The sequence below is a fragment of the Diceros bicornis genome, chromosome 14 (assembly GCF_020826845.1).
Source record: "Diceros bicornis minor isolate mBicDic1 chromosome 14, mDicBic1.mat.cur, whole genome shotgun sequence".
Classification (NCBI taxonomy): domain Eukaryota; kingdom Metazoa; phylum Chordata; class Mammalia; order Perissodactyla; family Rhinocerotidae; genus Diceros; species Diceros bicornis.
Genome location: NC_080753.1, coordinates 34,538,516 through 34,558,542, shown reverse-complemented (window position 1 = coordinate 34,558,542; position 20,027 = coordinate 34,538,516). Strand labels below are relative to the sequence as shown.

Genomic DNA, 20,027 nt, shown 5'->3' with positions numbered 1-20,027 from the left:
CCTCTGGCAGCACACCCCGGCCTCCCGATTTCTATATCCGACCTCCCGGCTTTTCCAAGTAGTGAAATTGAAATGACCGGGGTTCTCGGCTTCTGTCCACCGCCTCGTCCCCCTTTACCTTAGACGGAGGGCGTCGCTGGGCTGGCAGCCTCGGGGTCCGGAGGGGCCGCGCAGCTGAGGCTTGTGTGCAGGGACACCGAAGAAGTCACTGCCCTTCGGCATAAAATTATGGTCAAGATGATCTCAAAATCTCGACTTTTTAGCGGGGGGGGCGGGCCGGGGGAGGAGAGGAGCGGGATTGGCGGAGCTCCGCAGGACCGCGGCCAGTGGGACCGCGGAGATGTGGCGTGGGACCAGCCTCGAGAAGGAGCTCAGCCGGGCCACGTCCGGCCCCCTTCCAGCCCCACCTGACCGCCGCCGCCGCCGCCGCCGCCTCGAGAGCGCTCGCCTGTCCACCCCGCCGCCGCGGCCGAGCCCGGGAGTCGAGTGGGAGTCGGCCGGCCGCCGCGGGCAGCGCCAGGACCCCGCGGGGGACACTGCAGCCGGACGGAGCCCGGGAGGGGCCGCGCCGCCGCTGTCTGAACTAGGATGTCCCGACATGAAGGGACATTAATTTCCTTAAAAGAAAATTTCGAGGTCGCAGATACAAGTGTTTAATTTGCTACGACGATTACGATCTCGGTGCCTCTTGTTATGAAAGTGGTGCAACAACAACGAGGCGGGCACTGACCACCTGACGCCGCGCACATTAACAGGGGTAGGTTTTGATTTGTACTGTGCTGGGGAAGCTTTCTCTGTAGTTTACTCGTCCCTATTGCGGAAAACTGGGCTGTACGGAGACATCTCTTCAAGAACGTGTTCCTTCCCGACAAGCAGAAACCTCAGCAGAAGTGATTTGGCCACTATGGGCAGCACTACCTGGAGGCGACCCTAATCATGTCACCGATGACTTTGCAGCTCATCTTACACTTGAACACAGAGCCCCCAGGGATTTAGATGAACCGAATGGTGTTCCACATGTACTAGAATGTTCCACACTGGCCGGGGATTAGGAGGTCCTCATGCTCGGAGGTCAAACATGCCGTTTACTAGCAGTTCTACTGGTGGACTTTCTTCTTCTCAGAGTCCATATTCTCCAAGCAATAAGGAAGCCATGGGTCCTATAGCTGAGCTTTTATCTCAGTGATCGGGAGTGAGGCGATCTGCAGGAGGACAGCTTAATTCTTCTGGCTCTTCTGCTTCTCAGTTACAACAACTGCAGATGCAGCTGCAGCTGGAAGGGCAGCTCGCCCAGGCGGCACAGCAGCAGCTGGAGACCGCACACACCACCACCCAGCGTACTAACACAAGCAGTGTCACCACCACAATCACACAGTCCACAGCCGTAACCAACACAGCTAACACGAAAAGCAGTCAGCAATCTATCCAGAATTCCCAATCTCTTTTAACAAAGTTGAATGATCCTAAAATGTCTGAAACAGAGCGCCAGGCCATGGAAAGGGAGCGCAGACCGCAGCCTGTTTGTCCGAGAGCTCCTTCTGTCCACCCCAGTGTGCAAACAGAGCTCATCCTCAGATGAGGATGAACGGGGTGGAGGGGGGCGGAGATGGCAGATTTTGGTGCTATGGGCTGTGTAGATATGATGCCTTTAGATGTTGCTTTAGAAAACCTAAATTTAAAAGAGAGTAATAAAGGAAACGAGCCTCCACCGCCTCCTCTTTGATGACATCCCACTTAGCAGACAATGTCCTCTGTGCTGTTTTTGCCAACGAAAGTGGACGACAACTGTCTTGGGTTTGTTTGGTGATTGTAATTTCAGGTCTGTCACTCTTGTTACGTTGTGTGCATTCAAAAGGAAGAGAGAAAATATACATGATAATCATTTCCACAACTAATTTTTACTTCTGGCAGGTAAAGGTAGGGAGCAGTGCAGGGGCGATCTCTGCTTCCTGTACCTTGACACGCAAAAGGCTCTCCTAATACTCCACATTCAAACTGCAGAGGAAAATTGAAATCTCTAATGAAGCTGCTGTGTATATTTATGAACATTAATGAATAAAAACTGCTTGGATGATTTAAAAAGAAAATCTCGAGGTTTTAGGCGTCCAGCGGGAGGTGCTCCCCTTCCACTCTTCCTACCCACACCCTGGCCAGCTCTCAAATAGAGAAGAGCCTGGCCGAGCCGGGGGTCCCGGACTAGTTCTCTGAACCATAGTCAAAAAACGTACATGGGGGCGGATGAGATTCGACGTGACGAACGGGGAAACGGGACCTTGGGGTTGAAGTCCAAGAGGACGGGAAGAGAAGCCTCCCCATAAAGCCGGCTCCCCCGAGCTCTTAAAAAAAAGCAAACCCCCAGCGGAGGATCCCAGCACCCAGGCCTCGAGAGCAGAATCACTCCGGAAGGGCACTGTAGCTCAAAATCCCGTAACGGCCGCTGCGGTCGGCGCGGGGCAGAGTGGATATCCTGCAGCTCCTCAATGAACCTGTTGCCGAGCAGAAAGGGCGCCCCAGGGAGGACAGGAGGAGGCAGAGGCGAGTGTGAGGCCGCCTGGACTGTGCTGCGGAACAGGGGAGGGAGGTGAGAGGCGAGGAAGAGTGACTCCAGGGAAACCCACACCGCGGTGGGACGGGGGGCGGGTGCGTTTGCGACCCAAGACTTTGGCAGTTTACACTGAAGCAAAAGAAGCAGCTGCCAAAAATAAATTAGGGGGGAGACAGGTGGCGTCCCAGGCCCGGATGCCTTCGCAGCCTGGGGCTCGGGCTCCTCTGGGCATTGCGCTCCTTGTCGAGGCGAACCTTTCCATCCGGGCGCTCTGGAGACTCTGACCTGTACCTTCTGCAGAGGGCGGATCGCGCCTGCTGCTGCTGGGTGCAGACTCCAGACCCTGCTTGCCTCTCCGAGTCCAGGCTTGGGACAGTCGTCCCTGAGAAAAACCCTGAACGTTCGTACTTCCAGTTTTTCCCACGGACTAAACGGGTATTCTGAACACCCAGAAATACTCTCTCCTAATAATCAATTTTGAGGCTGGAGGGAATGACATGGGGGAGGGGGCGATTTTACACCGCATCTTTTTGAGCTTGTACTATTTTTATTTTGTTGCTGATTTTTGTTTCTGTTCGTTTGCAGAGCTGTGGCAAAAACTAATTGTCTTTCTGTCTTAAAGTGTTGCCGCTGGCGCCACACTGTGCCTCAGTGATCATTAAGTGAGGACTACAGGAGTGGTACCTACCACAGAGGGTGCTGATGAGGAGAAAATGAGCTCATATTTATTTGGCTCTTTACTGTTAGCCTTACAAATGATTTTCAATACCATGAAACATAGTTGATTCTAAGTGTTCACGTGCTTGTTGATTGATTCTGTTGGTGGGGGAGGATTGAATAGAGGGGAAACTCAGTTGTGCAAACTTGGTTAGGTTCCGTTTTGGTGAATCAATTAAAAGACTGCAAAGTACATTTCCACCTGATGTGACCCGATAAGCCGGCCGCAGTTCACACTGAACACTTTAGAGCCAATACTTGGCACTCTAAAAAAGGAAACTTTTTTTTTTGCTGAGGAAGATTGCCCTGAGCTAAGATCTGTCTCCAATCTTCTTTTTGTTTGAGGAAGATTCGCCCAGAGCTAACATGCGCTGCAAATCTTCCTCTATTCTGCGTGTGGGCCACCACCACAGCATGGCCACCGACCAGCGACCAGCGGTGTAGGTCTGTGCTTGGAGCCAAACCCGGACCAGCAAAGCGGAGTGTGCCGAACTTAACCACTAGGCCACTGGAACCAGCCCAGAAATCTTTTCTTTTTTAGTTGAGGTAATAATAGTTTATAATATTGTGAAATGTCAGTTGTACATTATTATTTGTCAGTCACCACATCTATGTGCCCCTTTACCTCTTTTATGACCAACCCTCAACCCCCGTCCCCTCTGGTAACCACTAATCTGTTCTCTTTGTCCATGTGTTAGTTTATCTTCCACATATGAATGAAATCATACAGTGTTTGTCTTTCTCTGTCTGGCTTATCTCGCTTAACATAATACCCTCAAAATCCATCTACGTTGTTACAAATGGGATGATTTTGTCTTTTTTATGGCTGAGTAGTATTCTGCTGTATATCTATACCACATCTTCTTTATCCATTCGTCAGTTGTTGGGCACTTGAGTTGCTTCCACATCTTGGCTATTGTGAACAATGCTGCAATGAACACAGGGGTGCAGAAGTCTCTTTGAATTGTTGATTTCAAGAGCTTTGGATAAATACCACTAGTGGGACAGCCGGGTTGTATGGTATTTCTATTTTTAATTTTTTGAGAGATCTCCATACTGTTTTCCATAGTGGCTGCACCAGTTTGCATTCTCACCAGCAGTGTATGGGGGTTCCCTTTTCTCCACATCCTTGCCAACATTTGTTGTTTTTTGTCTTTGTAATTATAGCCACCAGAAACCATTTTTTAAGAAACTATACTTTTGTTCTCTTCACATTTATGCCACGCATGTCCAAAGAAACTTGATGAACTATACATATGTAATGTAAAGGATGATTTAGTTATCTTCTTTTTCACATTTTAATAAAGAATGCAATGATACTGTGTTACTCCAAAGAGTGCCTGGAAAATATTTTAGAAATAGAACTTCCAATGGGTGAAGAGGGTCAAAAGGTACAAACTTCCAGTTATAAAATAAATAAGTCATGAGGCTGTAATGTATAGCATGGTGACTGTAGGTTATTGCCTACAGCATTATTATACTGTATTGCATATTTGAAAGTCGCTAAGAGAGTAGATCTTAAAAGTTCTCATCATAGGAAAAAAATTCTGTAATATTTATGGTGACGGACTTCAACTAGACTTATTGTGGTGATCATTTCACTATGTATACAAATAGTAAATCATTATGTTGTACACCTAAAACTAGTATATTGTTATATGTTAATTATATATCAAATTAAAAAAAGAAAAAAAATGTATGTGTATTCTATTCTGCTTCTCTGGAGAACAATGACTAATACAAATTATGGTACCAGGAGTGGTTCTAGAGGAACAGATTCTTTTTTTTTTTTTTAAGATTTTATTTATTTATTTATTTATTTCCCCCCCAAAGCCCCAGTAGACTGTTGTATGTCATAGTTGCACATCCTTCTAGTTGCTGTATGTGGGACGCGGCCTCAGCATGGCCGGAGAAGCGGTGCGTCGGTGCGCGCCCGGGATCCGAACCCAGGCCGCGGACAGCGGAGCGCCCGCACATAACCGCTAAGCTGCGGGGCCGGCCCTAGAGGAACAGATTCTTAAGGATGAATTTTCTGAATTGGTTCTGTGGTTTCTGGAATTGTCTGTCCAATCTGAGTAGATTTAAAGACGCTCATGACTCTGTTTCTAGTAGTAAAGAGGGCAGTGATAGTCTAGGGGATGATGTGGCTACAGAGATACTCAGAATGTCATTATTGGACACTCTTAATGAAACACCTGTAAGAGGCAAGGATCTGGGTGACTGTGTATGTGATACCTTTGAAAATTTTGTCAAATTAACGAGTATAATGAGATTGACATGTTGCTCCTAATGTTGCTGGACAATGTGGGGAAAGAAAAGGATGAGCTCAGGGATTAGAATTCACAGCTCAATTGCTGCATAAGTGCAATCTGAAAATTTCTATGTCTGCCCTGAAAGAGACTGTAATATCCCATAGCCTCGATGATGAGATTGCTGAAAATCAAAGAGAATCTCAGGCTGTGAGTGGCTGAATTACAATACAAATTGAATTCCCAGCCTCACAGGTGTTAAAGTGAGGGCATTAAGGGGGAAGATACGGAATCATGGATGTTGGCCTGGGGATGTGTGGGAAGACCTTGATGAAGCTGGGGATGCTGAGTCCCTAAATTCTGGTGAATCTTCTTTTCCAGCAGAAGCTGCCTTCCCACCGCCAGTAGAAGCAGACTCTCCATGTCCATTTGAGAAGATTAACCCTGCATTGCCTGAGGAAACTTTAATGGCCCCCCGGAAGCAGTTGCCTTGCAAGACACTGCTGACTCTCCTCAGGACCCACCCCCACAACCCACTGCTCCTAGACCTATAACTAGACTCAAGTCCTATCAGGCCCCTAAAGGTGAGGTACAAAGTGTGACCCATGATGAGGTACACTACACTGCAAAAAGACTACATGAGTTTTCCAATTTATACACACTGAAATGAGGGATTACCTGGAGGAATGGATAATAATGGTTTGGGATAATGGTGGAAGGAACATAAGGTTGGATCAAGCCAAATTTATTGATATGAGCCCACTAAGCAGAGATTTTGCATTTAATGTTGCAGCTCAGGGAGTTAGAAAGGGCTCTATCACAGTTTGGATAAAAAGGACATTTCACCTAGAAGATATACCAATTAAAAATTTATGCACCAAACATCACAGCAACAAAATATACGAGGTGAATTGAAGAGAGAAATAGGCAACTCTGTAATAATAGTTAGAAACTTCAATATTCTGCTTCCAGTAATGAAACTACAACCAGACAGACATAAAGAAATAGAAGACTTGGGGGCCGGCCTTGTGGCTTAGCAGTTAAGTGCGCACGCTCTGCTGCTGGCAGCCGGGGTTCACACTGACACACCGCTTGTCCAGCCATGCTGAGGCGGCGTTCCACATACAGCAACTAGAAGGATGTGCAACTATGACATACAACTATCTGTTGGGGCTTTGGGGAGAAAAGGGGGAAAAAGGGAGGAGGATTGGCGATAGATGTTAGCTTAGAGCCTGTCTTCCTCAGCAAAAAGAGGAGGATTGGCGTGGATGTTAGCTCAGGGCTGATCTTCCTCACAAAAAAAAAAAAAGAGAGAAAGAAAGAAAGAAATTCAAATAGCGCAAAAAATAACAGTGGAGGAGCCGGCCCGGTGGTGTAGTGGTTATGTTCGCATGCTCCACTTTCCCGGGCCCAGGGTTTGCAGGTTCAGATCCCAGGCTGGACGTACACAGGGCTCATCAAGCCATGCTGCGGAGGCGTCCCACATGCAGAATAGAGGAAGATAGGCACAGCTGTTAGCCCAGGGCCAATCTTCCTCAGCAAAAAGAGGAAGATTGGCGACAGCCATTAGCTCAGGGCTAATCTTCCTCACCAAAAATAAATAAATAAATAACAAAATAAATAACATCAGATAGTTGAGGAAGTTGACCAAACCATCATTAAAAATCAGAAAGATGACCTCAAAAATAATAATGGACTATTTAATGACATGGAAAATGGTGCTCATTCTTAAATAGCATCTTAAGGAATTATTACGGATGAGAATACTGATGTGGGACATCATTTAAGAAGTTAAATTATATCGAAGATATTTTTTCTTTTTTATCTTCTTTTCTTTTTATCATTTTTTATTGAGGTATAATTGATATACATTATATTAGTTTCAGTTGTATAATGTAATGATTCAGTACTTGCATATATTGCAAAATGATCACCACAATAAATCTAGTTGACATCCATCCGCATACATAGTTACAAAATTTTTTCTTTCTTTTTTTTTTTTTTGTGAGGAGGACCAACCCTGAGCTAACATTCAATGCCAATCCTCCTCTTTTTGCTGAGGAAGACTGGCCCTGGGCTAACATCCGTGCCCATCTTCCTCTACTTTATATGGGACGCCACCACAGCACGGCTTAACAAGCAGTGCATCGGTGCGCACCCGGGATGTGAACCGGCGAACCCCGGGCCGCCACAGCGGAGGGTTCACACTCAACCGCTTGCACCCAGGCTGGCCCCCCAAATTTTTTTTCTTGCGATGAGAACTTTTAGGATCTAATCTCTTAGCAACTTTCAAATCTGCAATGCAGTATTATTAACTATAGTTGCCATGCTATACATTACATCCCCAGGACTTATTTATTTTATAACTGGAAGTTTGTACCTTTTGATTTCTTTATCCATTTTGCGCACACCCACCCTCCACCTCTGGCAGCCACGAGTCTCTTCTCTGTATCTGTGAGCTTTGTTTTTGTTTTGTGTTTTAGATTCCACATATAAGTGAGATCATATGGTATTTGTCTTTCTCTGTCTAACTTATTTCACTTAGCATAGTGCCTCAAGGTCCATCCATGTTGTTGCAAATGGCAAGATTTCATTCTTTTTTGTGGCTGGATAATATTCCATTGTATATACCACACTTTCTTTATCCATTCATCAGTCAATGGACACTTAGGTTGTTTCCATATCTTGGCTATTGTAAATAATGCTGTAACGAACATGGCGTGCATATATCTTTTTGAGTTAGTGTTTTGTTTTCTTTAGATAAATACGCAGAAGTAGAATTGCTGGATCATATGGTAGTTCTATTTTAATTTTTTGAGAAACCTCCGTACTGTCTTCCATAGTGGCTTCACCAATTTACCTTCCCACCAACAATGCACAAGGGTTCCCTTTTCTCCACATCCTTGTCAGCACTTGCTATTCCTTGTCTTTCTGATAACAGCCATTCTAACAGGTGTGAGGTGATATCTCACTGAGGTTTTGATTTGCATTTCCCTGATTATTATCGATACTGAGCATCTTTTCATGTGCCTGTTGGCCATCTGTATGTCTTCTTTGGAAAAATGTCTATTCAGATCCTCTGGCCATTTTTTAATTGCATTGTTTGGGGGGTTTTTTGCTATTGAGTTGTACGAGTTCTTTATATATTTTGGATATTAACTCCGTATCAGATGTATGATTTGCGAATATTTTCTCCTGTTCAGGAAGTTGCCTTTTCGTTTTGTTGATGCTTTCCTTTGCTGTGCAGAAGCTTTTTAGTTTGATGTAGTCCCACTTATTTATTTTTGCTTTTGTTACCTTTACTTTTGGTGTCATATCCAAAAAATCATCACCAACACCAATGTCAAGGAGATTATTGCCTCTTTTTTCTTCTAGGAGTTTTATGGTTTCACATCTTACATTCAAGTCTTTAATCCATTTTGAACTAATTTTTGTGTATGGTGTAAGATTGTGGTCCAGTTGCATTCTTTTGCATGTGGCTGTCTAGTTTTCCCAACACCATTTATTGAAGAGATTGTCCTTTCTCCATTGTATAATCTTGGCTCCTTTGTCGTAAGTTAATCATATATGTGTGGGTTTACTTCTAGGCTCTCTATTCTGTTCCTTTGTTCTATGTGTCTGTTTTTATGCCAATACCGTACTGTTTTGATTACTATAGCTTTGTGATATAGTTTGAAATCAGGGAGTATGATGCCTCCAGCTTAGTTCTTCTTTCTCAAGATTGCTGTGCTTTTTCGGGGTCTTTTGTGGTTCCATACAAACTTTAGGATTGTTTGTTCTATTGCTGTGAAAAATGCCATTGGAATTTTGATAGAGATTGCATTGAATCTGTAGGTTGCTTTAGGTAGTATGGGCATTTTAACAATATTAATTCTTCCAATCCATGAGCATGGAATATCTTTCCACTTATTTGTGTCTTCTTCAATTTCTCTCATCAATGTCTTATAGTTTTCAGTGTACAGGTCTTTCACTTCCTCGGTCAAATTGATTCCTAGGTATTTTATTCTTTTTCATGCAAATGTAAATGGGGTTGTTTTCTTAATTTCTCTTTCAGATAACTTGCCGTAAATTTTGTTATGCATATTTTACACAATTTAAAATTAACATTAATTTTTAAGTGCTAAAACATTTTAAGGTGAATTTAACAAATATCTACTGAATTCCCACCAAGTATCATTATCCCACCAAGCAATTTATTATATTCTAACCATTTTTCCTTTAAAATTGGTACTTGTGTTTTCTTGCCAGTGGTTTATCATATGTCTTCATTTCTATAATTTCTTCCACTTCTCACTCATAGTATTCTGTACTTATTTTCATATAGTCAGTAACCCATATAATTCCAATATAAGTTATCTGTCAGCTTTAATAACTGAAACATATATATTATAGCAAAGAAAGTACTAATTTCTTGTTAGAATCTTATTAAATTAAAATCTCTAAGAAGTTTTATTTTCCTAGTATTGAAGTACTCTCTTTTCACAACTTCTACTAAAGTGAATTTAAAAATCATGGTACAGCATGAAATGGATGATACCCTCAAGCAAGATAATTGAGTACAATTTAATGAGGAGATTATTTTAATAGATGTGGGCAACTTTAAGAAAATCTAAAAGGGCATGGTGAAGCATTTTGGGACTAGCAATAGTAGGAATACTAGGCCTGAAGGGGCCTGCAGGAGCAAAGGGAGTGAGCAGTTACTAGTCCTCTGAGAAAGGGCTGTAGCTGTAGGAGAGGGCACCCAACCAGAGCTGGAGCCTTCAGTAGAGGAATGGGCTACTGCCAACCCACAGACAAGCAAGAAGGAATCCTGGGAAATAACTATCCCCGCCTCACTCTTCTCTTGACCCCTAAGCCAACCGATGTTTCCCGTTGGGTGAAAACAACCAGAAGTCAGAGGGCAAGGGAGCCCGTTCATGCTGTCCAAAAAGGGTAGCCTGGCAGGGCACAGAGCGGGGTGGAAAAGGTTGAATAGTCGCAAAAGTAGGATGTCCAGCATAGACTACCCACCATTTTTTTTTTAATTAATAGACTTTACTCTTTAGAGTAATTTTAGGTTTACAGAAAAATTGAGCTGAAAGTACAGAAAGTTCCCATATACTCCCTCATTACCCCCCACTTGTTTCCCCTATTATTAACATCTTGCATTAGTGTGGTATATTTGTTACCATATTGATACATTATTATTCACTAAAGTCCATAGTTTACATTAGGGTTCACTCTAGGTGTTGTATATTTTACAATTTTGACAAATATATAATGACACATATCCACCTCTCTAACATATATATATATATATGACAAATATATATAGACATAACAAATGTATACACGTATATAACAAATATATTTAAGACATATATCATCCCTCTGTCCCTCCCCCGAAACACTTGACAACCACTGATCTTTTTTACTGTCTCCATAATTTTGCCTTTTCCAGAATGGCATATAGTTGGAATCATACAATAGGTAGCTTTTTCAGATTGGCTTCTTTCACTTAGAAGCATGCATTTAAGTTTCCTCCGTGTTTTTTTCCCCCAAAGCTTCAGTGCATGGTTGTGTATCCTAGTTGTTAGTTTTTAGTTCTCTATGTGAGCCACTGCCACAGTATGACAACTGACAGACGAGTGGTGTGGTTCCACAACCGGGAAATGAACCGGGACCGTGGCAGTGAGAGCACTGAATCTTAACCTCTAGACCACCAGAGCTGGCTCTCCTCCATGTTTTTTTATGGCTCAATAGCCCATTTATGTTTATCACTGAATAATATTCCACTGTCTATATGTACCATAGTTTATTTATCCATTCACTTACTGAAGGACATATTGGTTGTTACCAAGTTTTGGCAATTATGAATAAACATTCATGCGCAGCATTTTGAGTGGACAGAAATTTCCCACTCACTTGAGTAAGTGCCATGAAGCGTGATTGCTGGATGATATGGCAAGAGTATGTGTGGTTTTATGAGAAATCGTCAAAGTGGCTATACCATTTTGCATTCCCACTTGCAATTAATGATACTTCCTGTTGCTCCACATCCTCACCAGCATTTGCTGGTGTTAGCATTTTGGATTTTAACCATTCTAATAGATGTGTAGGGCTATTCCATTGTTGTTTTAATTTGCAATTACCTAATGACATATGATGTGGAGCATATTTTCATATGCTTACTTGCCATCCATTTACTTTCTTTAGTGAGATATCTGTTTAGATTTTTTGCCCTTGTTTTAATTGGGCTGTTTGTTTTCTTATGGTTGAATTTTATGAGTTCTTTGTATATTTTGGGCACCAGTACTTTATCAGATGTGTGTTTTAGAAATATTTTCTCCCAGGCTGTGGCTTGGCTTTTCACTCTCTTAATAGCGTCTTTCACAAAGAGGAAGTTTTTCACAAATTCAAGAGCTTAGCAAACTCTAAGCAGGATAAATATAAAAACAACCACACCTATACCGAGCTCAGTTAAATTGTTGAAAATAAGAGACAAAGAGAAAATCTTAAAAGTAACCAGAGAGCCAGCTCTGACGGCCTAGTGGTTCAAGTTCAGCATGCTCTGCTTCAGCAGCCCAGGTTCAGTTCCTGGGCATAGAACACACCATTCATCTCTCAATAGTCATGTTAGCTCAGGGCAGATTTTTTCCAGCAAAAAAAAAAAAGTAACCAGAGAAGAATGCACACTGCCTTCAAAGAAGCAATAATAAGACTGATGCCTGATTTTTGAACAGAAACTGTGAAAGCCAGATGACAACATAATGACAGCTTTAACATGCTAAAAGATAAAAATCTCCAACTTAGAATTCTATATTTGTTAAAAACAGCCTTCAAAAAATAAAGGTAAAATAAAGATGTGTTTAGACAAACAAAAACTGAGGGAATTCATCAACTTCACACTAGCACTATAAGAAATACTAGAGGAAGTTCTTCAGATTGGAGGAAAATTATCCTACCTAGAAGCACAGAACTACAGGAAGAAATGAAGAGCACTGGGCAGGGTTAATATATACATAAATATAAAATAATAATGCTTGGGTAAAATTTTTAAAGTAATGTTTGTAAAATTTATAACATACGTAGAAGTAAAAATATATGAATATAACGAAATCTAATAGCATTGTCTAAACCTTTTTCATTTGTTTTATTAAAAAATGTTAATACGAATTTGGGAAGTTTTTATTATTTCGAATAACTGAAAGAATTTAATGATGTTAATTTCATATTTTCTTCATTGTTGCCTACATGTTTTCTATATTTGGAACACTAACCTTAACAGAACACGAATTCCATTCTGTTAACATTGTTTAGCATTTTTAACTTTTATCGAACAGCTTTTGAGTACAATTTGTATCCAACACTTACATCATTAACAATAGCACCAATTATTCTTTTTAGATGCTCTAATTGCTTTTCATTTAAAAACAAAAATTATTTGTCATATTTAGTACTACTTCTTGCATAATATCAAAAGACATTCCATTTGAAGAGAGAGATGCAACATCATAAATATATTAATTTGCCCAAGTTAATTTATAAATTTCCTGTGTCCCCATCACTTTTTCCTGGAATTATTTAGTTTTACTATAAAGCTCATATAGAAAATTAAACAAGCAAGAATGTCTGAAAAGGAACAACATTGAAGGTAGAGTAACCTGATCAAATATTTAAATAATATGAATCCTCCATAATTAAGACAGTATGGTATTAGCAAATGAATAGACAAATGGATTGCTGGGGGGAAAATACAATATTAAGAAATAGGATCAAATAAATATGAAAATTTGGTATGTGAAAAAGTGGCATCTCAAATCTCTGGGGGAAAGATAGGCTTTTTAATTAATAGTATTAGAACAACTGGACAGTCTTCTTGGAACAGATAAAACTAAAGCCATACTTCATGCCACACACCAGAATAAACCCAAGACCAGAAATTCAAATACAAATAATGACACCATGCAAGTGCTAAAAGAACCCAGTGGTTAATTCCTTTATAACCTGGGGATTGGGAAGGCCTTTCTAATTATGATTCAGAATACAGAAGTAATAAAAGAAAAGATTAACAAATCTGACTATATAAAAATAAAAAATATTTTTGTTATAAAAAACATAAATCAGGGATGGGACCCATGGCCTAATGGTTAAATTCAGCACACTCCACTTCAGCAGCCGTGGTTCAGTTCCCGGGTAGGGACCTACACCACTTGTTTGCGGCCATGCTGTGGCAGTGACCCACATACAAAAATACAGGAAGATGGGAACAGATGTTAACTCAGGGCGAATCTTCCTCAAGCAAAAAGAGGAAGATTGGCAACAGATGTTAGCTCAGTGTGAACCTTCCTCAGGAGAAAAAAAAAATAAACCAAATTAAAAGATAAATTACAAATATGTGTAACATATCACAGATAAATAGCTTATCTCTCTACTACAGCTCTTAAAAATCCAGAAGACACACACGCACACCAAAAAAAGGAAACTGAGCAAAAGAGATCAATGGAGAGTTCACAGAAGAGGAAAGATGAATGGCCTTTATATATATGAAAAGATGCTCAATTGCATTCATAATAAAATAAAATTAAAGCTACACCAGGATACAATTTCTCATCAATCAGATGGAAAAAAGTGCCAACGGTTGTCAAAATAGCCTGTTAGTAAGGCTGTGGAGAAACAGGCTCACTATTACATCGCTGCCAGGAGGACAAATTGTTTACTGAAATCCCTGTGGAGCAGAATCTAGCACCATCTAACAAAGTCACCTCTATATTTACCCTTTGACTCAGAAACCCCAGTTCTAATAATCTACTCTCAATATATATTTCCACAAATGTGAAACACACGCATGAGAGTATTCGTTTTGACATGATTTGTCATAACAAAACATTGGAAATGACACACTGTCCATCACCAGGAGACTGTTTGAATCAACGATGGTACATCCAGAGAATGGAATGCTACACAGCTGTAAAAAGGAATGAATAAGATCTGTATATGTATACTAATATGGAGTAATCCTCAGCATAGATTGTTAAATGAGAAAAGCTATGTGCAAAGATACGTCTATCTAGCGCTACTCTTTGTATAAGAAAGGGGACTAAGACTATTCATACACGCGTGTTGATTTTTGTAAAAAGAAACTCTGGAAGAATAAAACTGAAGCCAACAACAATGGTTACTTACGGGGGAAGGAAGAAATGGATGGAGAGGATAGGATAAAAAACTTGTCTGAGTACACCTTTTTTTAATCTTATTTTTGCCGTTGAACATTATAACTGTTTTACATATTAAAAATGAAATTAATTTATAAAGAAAAAAATTAAAGTCTAAAATTGAAAACTAAAGCAAATGAACCCATTCATTTAGCAAATCTTAAGCTAACCGTTAGAGAAAATAATTATCTCCAGTGACTTGTGAATACAGTACTCTCTGTACATCCTTCATGGTAAATATTCTAAAGACTAAAAGAACAGCAAATAAACATTAAATTTCATTCATTAATTTTATTGTTAGTAGTAAATATTGCAATTTTGAAACTATTTTATGTATATTTTAGGATAAAGCAAATAGGTCAATAGGTCCAGGTTATTATGAACCAAGATTTTCAATTACCCTGATAAAAGATACAAAATAAAAAATCAAACAAGTGAAGGGAAAAAATTAGAATGTAAAATTTGAATTGGAAATATCAATATGAATGCACGGTTTTTCTAAACACTGAAAGGCTCTTAAAGCGGTGATACCTCTGCAGCAGTGAGCTCTCCCGGCACCTAAGCAGTGGTTTCCACACCGTTCCTCACAAAGAGAACCAGTGCTCCTTGGAGAAATGGCTGATTCCATGTCCAGAGCTTGGGAAAGTAGAAATTGAGCCTGGGACATCTTGTGCCAAAAGCAAGCAAGTGCTCACAGACGACTTTGGGGCGTGTCAAAAGGACACTGGAGTCAGCTGAAAAGGGCTCCCAATGGACACATTTGCTGCAGTCTGAGCACAAAAAGGATAATGACTGTAATTGATTGTAAAATACCCAACGGATACCAACCCAGATCTACAGTTCACAAAAAAGAAAAAGACTAATTTTCTACCACTGTAGATTAATATTAAACTACCACTTTACTCTGAAAATTGGTAATTAAGGGGAAATAATTAAGCATTTACCATGCCTTTTTAGAATGAAACCTAGTTTCCCAGTTGATGAGGAAAAGCGCCTCTCCAGGGAACTACCTCCTTATAAATGCAGAAGTGAGAGTAGAAAAGCACCGTTCTGTAACCCCTGAGGAAATAACTCATTCAGGCAAGGATCACTGTGGATGCCAATTACTAGGTGAAAGGTTTTTTCAGAATATTCACACAGTGTTAAAGAACCATGCAGATGACTTGCTAATTGAAAAGGGAAAACTGTACCTCTACAGAACAGATCTGATGGTGTCCACCTTAACCAAGTGAGTACACTTAGCATCCCTAGTTGTGGGATGATCTCGTATTATATGCCTCTGATGTGAAGCAATGTGAAGTATACAGCATTTTTGAAGAATTACTCCCAAAATTGGGTAGCCAGAATCTAATTTTTAAAATTGAAAAAAACAAAATACAGGGAGATAGAGGAACAAGTTCAATAAGACAAACCCAGAATGTAGAACATTCTGTAAGACAACTGGCCTAGCCTCTTCAAAGAGTCAATTCTATGCAGAAAAATGACTAGAATGTTCTGGATTAAAAAGAAAAGGGGAAAGAGGAGGACATAACAACAACAACAACAACAAAAAAGCAACATGTGGAACTTGATTGGATCCTGTTGGGTTTTTTAAATGCTATAAAAAAACATGTAAATTGGGAAAGTTTGAATATGGACTAATGTTAGATGATATTAGGAATTATTAACTCATTAGATGGAATATTTCTTTTTTTTTTTTTATGAGGAAGATCAGCCCTGAGCTAACATCCATGCTAATCCTCCCCTTTTTGCGAGGAAGACCGGCTCTGAGCTAACATCTATTGCCAATCCTCCTCCTCCTTTTTTTCCCCAAAGCCCAAGTAGATAGGTGTATGTCATAGTTGCACATCCTTCTAGCTGCTGCATGTGGGACACGGCCTCAGCATGGCTGGAGAAGCGGTGCATCGGTGCGCGCCTGGGATCCGAACCCTGGCTGCCAGTAGCGGAGCGCGCACACTTAACCGCTAAGCCACGGGGCGGCCCTAGATGGGATATTTCTATTGTGGTTGTGTAGGATATATACTGAAGATTTTTAATAAAATATTAAAGCCAATGGGCCAGCCCCGTGGCTTAGTGGTTAAGTGCTTGTGCTCCGCTGCTGGAGGCCCGGGTTCGGATCCCGGCGCGAACCCGGGCGTGCACCGACACACCGCTTCTCTGGCCATGCTGAGGCCGTGTCCCACATACAGCAACTAGAAGGATGTGCAGCTATGACATACAACTATCTACTAGGACTTTGGGGGGGAAAATAAATAAATAAATAAAATTGTTAAAAAAAAAAAGATCGCATTAAAAAAAAAAAAACATAAAATATTAAAGCCAAACTTGAATAAAGAGACAGCAAAGTTTGGATATGTTTCTTAACGTGCCCTTTGAAGTATCATATATGAGAATCTTTTGATTTCTCTGGAAAACAAACAAGAAATAATATTAATGAGCTGCAGCCTGGAATGTCTTCGGTTGCTATGTAAAATCAGAATAATATGGAAATATTAAAACACTGCAACTTACTACTGACAGGAGAATGACAGCGTACTAGCAATAAAATCAAAGTAGAAGCTAAACTACTTAGAAGCAGTAGCAACTCCCGCAATTCGAAGATCATTGAAACAGGCAATTTGAAAGAGTGTCTCATAAAGGCGCGAAGCAGCCTCTCAGCCTGCAGTGATGCTGCCTCACCAGCAGACGGCGCTGCAAACTGTCTCAGGGGCGGCGAGAAGCTCCTTTACCAATGGCTGTTGCGATCTCAATCAACTTGAACTGCTGAGTTCATATTAGAATTCATTTTATTAATTATTTTTACTGCTTATTGCAGTTACTCTTACACTGCTTACTAATTGGTACAGAAGTGTTTTAACAACTGGTTGAGCCGTACCAGTGCACACCGGCTGAATGTCAGCGCTCCCTCTTCCTGTTAGGACAGAAGCCAACCGGGCTCCTGCCGGAGAATCATCTCTGCAGCCGGAATCTCAGTACCATCCCCGCCTGCTCTCCAGAGCTCATTCCATCCTGATCTCCACTTTCCTGCATTTTCAACCTTTCCTCCTCCACTGAATCCTTCTTCCAAACAGCATGTTAAAACGCTCAAAACTTTAACAAGTTCCTCAAGTCCATATATTCTGCTCCCTCCATTTTTCTTTAGTTGCAAACACAACCAACTTCTTGAAAATTATATCCTTTCCTCCACTACCTCCACTTCTTTCCTCCAAAGTATTCCTCAATCCCCTGACATCTGGGGCTCCTGATCTCACCTGTCCAATGGAACTGTCCCACCAAGATGACCAAGCTCCTTGTTGCCAGATCCAGTGGACACTTCATTCTTCAGGCTGTCACTCCGCAGCAGCATGCCGCTCGGCGCCCCTCCTTCCTTCTTCCCTAGGCTTTCACCACACCACACTTCCCTAGGTTTTATCCTGTCCTCATTCCTCTTTCCCTGCTCTCCCTTTGGTATGTTCTCCACTTTCTTCTTCAGCCCTCTTCTCTTCTCATGCTTCACAATTTCCCAAGATGATCTAAGTTGCTCTCCTCCCACCTATATGTTGATGACGCCCAGATCTCTGTCTGCAGCCACAACTTCCCTTCCCCGAAGTTCCTCTTGCATAAAACCTGTCTCAGGAAATGGCCCCAACCCACCCAGTTGCCAAGTCAGAAACCAGGGCACACTCGATGTCTCCCTCTCCCTCCCCTACACAGCAGAACAATCCCCACGCCCTGTCAACTCTGCCTCCTAAGCATCCCATAAAACTATCTCTTCTTCCATCTGCCACTACCTTAATTCTGGTTTCCATTCTCTTCCCCTGGCATCACTGCAAAAGCTTCTGATCTCTCCCCTTTCCAAACCAGTCTCCACCCTGCAACCAGAGTGGTCTTTCTAAGGCACCAATCTCTCCTTCTTAGTCTTAGGCCTAAAGTTCTTCAGTGTTCCTCTGATAAAGCCTACATCTTTAGCATGTCTGACAAGGCCCAGCAAGAGCTGGCCCAAGCCTTCCTCTCCAGCTTCGCCTTTCCTCGCTTCTCCCTTGCACCCTCTGCCCCAGCCATACTGAACAAGTTCTAGACTTCCAAAGCTGTCATGTGCTTGTTCCCTGACCTTTGCTGTCCCCTCTGGAATGCTCTTCCCCTCTCACTGCCTGGCTAACTCCTGCTCAGTCTTCAGGCCTCAGCCTGAACCTCTGTTCCTCCAGGAGGCTTCCTCTGACTCACCAAGCCTGGCTTACCTGCCCCTGTCAGCTGTTCTCATAGCATTTCTTTACCAGACTAGGGATTTTTTTCAGTCTTGTGTAACTTGCTATACAAACACAGCTCCCAGCCCTGTCCTCACTCCTTCCTGGTCAGCATCACAAGGCCCCTCCTATATGGAGCAATCACTATCTCATGGGACCCTTACCACCCTTCTCACAGCACTTACCACAGTCTTTTTGTAACTGTCTATTTAATTGTTTCCATCACCAATAAATTTTGAGGTCCACAAAGGACTATTTCTCTATCACTTACCACGAGCAGTGACTGACAGATAATAATTGCTCAACAAGTGTTTGGTGGGTGAATGAATCCTTGGAGTGACTGTAGTTCTATCCAGCTTAGTTACAACAGTTCAATGGACAGATGTAAAGTAATTCTTTTATAATTTACATAGTGCTATCAAATTATTATACTATTATTATTAGTGTCTGGCTGTTCTACTCCTTGAGGTATGGTCTATGCCTTATTCATTTCTTTGTCCCAGAATACAGCATGTCTGACATATTGTTTTCAACCAATTTTTGTTGATTGTATCAATGATTCTAAGAAATGAGGAAACAGAAGCCCAGATAATTGAACTACTCTGGACCACACACAGCTACCTTGTTTCAGAAGCAGGACTAGAACTCGGTCTGGAAAAAGGGAAGCTTGGAAGGACGTTGCTCAAGGTCTAACTGGAATTCCAGCATGAATGAGAAGCATTGGTTCTCTCCATCAAGAGACTGGCCAGAAGCTGAGGGAACTGCCAGATCCCCAGAGCTCCATGGTCATTTACCGCCACAGTGGACACGACCCAGGCAGGAGGGGTGTGAGGACAGGGGACCCGGGTATTTCAGCATGGAGGGGAGACTGGACCTCTGGCTTCCTTTGTCTCTTTTAGTCAGGTTCACCCTCAGGCTCAGGCACCAGTGCTGGGGTATTATTTATCCTCCTCCTCCTGGATCTGTTTGTTACTAAGACAGTTCTTTCCCCAGTGTTACTTTCCTACAGACTGAGCGAGTCACTGACAGGGGCCTGGGAAGAATCATTTACAATCCAGCCCTTGGGGATGTTCAAGTTGCCTCCCTCCACATCTGTAGC

General features: G+C 41.8%; 1 pseudogene; it reads left to right on the top strand.

Moving 5' to 3' along the window:
* Positions 1 to 340: 340 nt before the first annotated feature.
* Positions 341 to 1,761, top strand: LOC131413300 (E3 ubiquitin-protein ligase KCMF1-like; annotated as a pseudogene).
* Positions 1,762 to 20,027: the final 18,266 nt, after the last annotated feature.